This window comes from Trichechus manatus, unplaced genomic scaffold (genome assembly GCF_000243295.1).
Source record: "Trichechus manatus latirostris isolate Lorelei unplaced genomic scaffold, TriManLat1.0 scaffold00034, whole genome shotgun sequence".
Classification (NCBI taxonomy): Eukaryota; Metazoa; Chordata; class Mammalia; order Sirenia; family Trichechidae; genus Trichechus; species Trichechus manatus.
This window is the reverse complement of record NW_004443970.1, coordinates 8,036,506-8,040,451: the sequence shown is the minus strand read 5'-3', so window position 1 is coordinate 8,040,451 and position 3,946 is coordinate 8,036,506.

Genomic DNA, 3,946 nt, shown 5'->3' with positions numbered 1-3,946 from the left:
CCACTTTTTTCCATCCAACAAATCATAAACACTTCCCTACATCATTAAAGTCTCTTCCAAGAATCTTCATGGCTTTAATGAATCTTCAATGGATGTATTAAAAATGGCCACAATTTATTTATTTAACTATTCTCTTTCCAATGTTTTCCCTAATAGAAATATCAGTGAACATCTTCTTCACATACATTTTTATCAGACCCTTGCTACCTGTCCCCTCACGTCTAGAATCTAATACAAAATGGCATCTGATCTGACTAAAAAATACGTGTTTTATCATGTTTTCTGTTTTACCACACTCTACCAAGAGCACTGAGGCACTGGTATCTCAGTGGTAGAATTCTCGCCATCCCCACCCCTGCTCTGCCTTGGGAGACCTGGGTTCAATTCCAGGCCAATGCACCTCATGTGCAGCCACCACCCATCTGTCAGTGGAGGCTTTCATGTTGCTCTCATGCTGAACAGGTGTCAAAGGAGCTTCCAGACTCAGATGGACTAGGAAGAAAGGCCTGGTGATTTACTTCTGAAAATCAGCCAACGAAAACCCTATGGATCACAAATGTCTGATCTGAAAACTGATCGTGAGAAAGGCACAGGACTGGGCAGCGTTCCATTGAGTTGTGCGTGGGGTCACTATGAGCCCGGAGCCGACTCAACAGCAGCTAACAACAACAGTAACGAAGAGCACTGTATCTTCCAGAGACGCCACCAATTCAACCACTTTGCGTACCACTAGGGTTGATTATAGAATAAGGACGCAATGGCCCCTTGTCAAATGGAGGGGGCTCCTACACAGCAGGAAGTCTCAGCCGCCGTTAGACCATAGTTTATGAAAGAGAGAGAGACACACACAGTCCCAAGAACAATTTTCAGAGACACCACCACGGGATGTAATTCCGCCGGGAACACGACAATAAAAGTCTTCAAACTGTACTGCTTGGTATTTTTACAGAACCATTGCTGGCTGATTTAGTTAATGATAATGTTGGGTTCCAAACTGCCTCCAAAAGGGAGTTTTAAGTGTTCTCAACTTGGACGAGGCTGGCTTAAAAATAAACAAACAAGTTATATAAGTCCAAATTTTGGAGGATCAGGTTTAGAAAGTCAAGGCGCTGGTGTAGGATTAGAGGGGCTGCCTCCCAACTTGTGGTTGGACCTCACGTGCATTCTGCAGGGTGGATGCAGGGTGGGGCAGCAAGGGAACCTGCCAGCTGTCCCTGAAATCCAGCTTCTAATTTAGCACCAACACCCACCAGGGACCCACGCAGAGTCCGCTCCATGATGCCTTCTTAGAAGACACTTATGGAGCTTAGAAAACAGGGAAGAGAAGCAAAAAATGAGCACAACCACTGGTAGATGATAACAGACTCCCTTATTCTTTTACTCTCTTCCAGTCTGAGATGTTTTGAAAGGTTTAGTGGTGTTATTAGAGAGCTATCATCTTCCTCTTGAGAGCAGGCTGCATTTTGGTGGAAGAGAGACAATTATTATGTATTGCCTTTTGAAAGCTTTTAAGGCTCCTCCAGAAAGAAAGATGTCAGATCTCCAAAGCTACAAGTGTGGATGGCGCCTCTCTTTGGGTCCCACCATGAGAGACATTGCAAGGGACAGAAGAGGCCCGATGCTCTGGTGGGGTCCAGAACCCTCCATACACTTCAAGTCTTATGTGAATATGTGAAATATCACAAAAGATTTCATTCATTCAAGTATTTATGTAGCATAAATATTAAGAGTTTAGTAAGTGGAAAGCATGAAGTCCATAGGTGGTACAACAGTTAATGCACTCAGCTGCTCACTGAAAGTTTGGAGGTTCAAGTCCACCCAGAGGGACCTTGAAAGAAAGGCCTGGCAATCTACTTGAAACACAGTTCTACTCTGACGCACATGGGGTTGCCATGAGTCAGAATCAACTCAACGGCAACAGGTTTGAAGTATTGGTGGTTTTAGTGGCAGAATTCTCACCTTCCAGGCAGGAGACCTGGGTTTGATTTCTGGCCAATACACCTCATGTGCAGCCACCACCTGTCAGTGGAGGCTTGCATGTTGCAATGATGCTGAGCAGGTTTCAGCAGGGCTTCCCAATTAAGACAGACTAGGAAGAAAAGCATGGCCATCTACTTCTGAAAATAAGCCAGTGAAAACCCTATGGATCACAATGATCAGATTTCCAATCGATCATGGGGATGCCACAAGACCACGAAGAGGTTCAGTCTGTTGTGTATGGGATCGCCATGGGTTAGCGGCCTATCAACGGCAGCTAGTAACAAGTGGGAAGCATGGAAAATCTGACAGTTAAAAAATAAAGTAGAATAGGCCTTGCCTTCAAGTCGCTCATTCTCGCTGAAGAGGGTAGCTGTGTTCACAAACAGCCATAATAACAAGAAAGTACCCAGGGACCTACACGGGCCAGGAATACAGCATAGTGTTGAGAGCTTGCCAGGAGTAAGACGAGGGTTGGGGTCTGGGTGACTACCCTCAAAGCAGCCCCTACTGAGTTCTAGCCAGTAACTGCCTTCCTGGAACATAGGCCCCAATGTAGCTAAAGCTTCGGATTTTCCAAACAGCCTAACCATCTCTGCTCTGGGGCCCTAAAAACTTATCAGCGGAAAATGTGTAATTAAGGCTTCTATTGCTAAGATTTCTCTCCTGATTTTCCGGCAGCTCTTGATCAGTGTTAATTCTACATGAGGGGTCCCGTGGAGGTACAAGGTCACGTCCAAAGAAACACTGTCCAAATAGCCAAAGAAATTTTTTTAAACGTAACCGCTGATTTGCATTTTTGAAACAAAATTAAAGAGGATCCAAGTCATAACCCCCAGGCAACACTTAAAACTCTTGTTTCTCTGTCCTAAAATTCTCTTATACCCAACACTGCCACCCCCATCCCTCAGCCCACCCTGAGATTATCCTCTCTCCTCTCCCCTCCCCTGACTCTCCCAGCTTTTTATTGTTGAATTTTTTCTTACAGGGCAGGGGGCAGGGAAGAGTCGGAGCACAGGTTAAGGTTAGTAATTGCCCATCACACTCACATGCGGTTCTCCAGTGCCACTGATACACCTTTGTCGGTGTTATTAGTTGCCATCAGTCAGCTCCAACTCGGGTAACCTTATTTATAACAGAACAAAACACCACTCAGTCCTGCACCGTCTTCATGATCATTGGTATGTTTGAGTCCATTGTTATGGGTATTGTGTCAATCCATCTTATGAAGTGTCCGCCTCATTTTCACTGGCCCTCCACGTTACTGAACATGATATCCTTTTCTAGCAAAGGATATATATACTTTACACTGGCATTAAAAAAAGAAAAGTTGTTGTCCAGTCAATTCCAACTCATGGCGACCCCTTGTGTGTCAGAGTAGAACTGTGCTCCGTAGGTTTTTCAATGGCTGATTTTTTGGAAGTAGGTCTCCAGGCCTTTCTTCCAAGGTGCCTCTGGGTGGATCTGAACCTCCTACCTTCTGGTTAGCAGACAAATGTGTTAACCATTTGCACCACTACACTGACGTAGCTCTTTTTAACTCCTAAAGTTTGTTTTTTTGCGTCAGTTCCGTCTTGATGCTTCCAATAGCTCAGACAAACAGAAGAGAATTTAATCTTTTGGTGGGGGAGGGGCTGAGGTGTTGGGAAATTTTTCTAAGAGATTTAAGGCTAGTTAGTGGTGGGTTAGGAACTGGCTGATCCCAGCGTCCTTCTTGCCAGGACACACAGCCCGTGGTGCTTTTGTCCCCATACCAGGTGGCAGTGCAGAGGCCAAGTTCCGGATGTGGGGATTGACTCACACCTCTGAAGTGACCTATATAATATTAAGGCCGTTGAAATGTGCCAGAGTTGCCCAAAAGTACATAACAGTTTTCCAGAAAGCACAGTATTAGATACCAGTTTATCTATAAATGCAGGACTTCTTTTTAGATAGTTAAATGTTGGGGGTTTTTTTGGTGGGGGGGTTG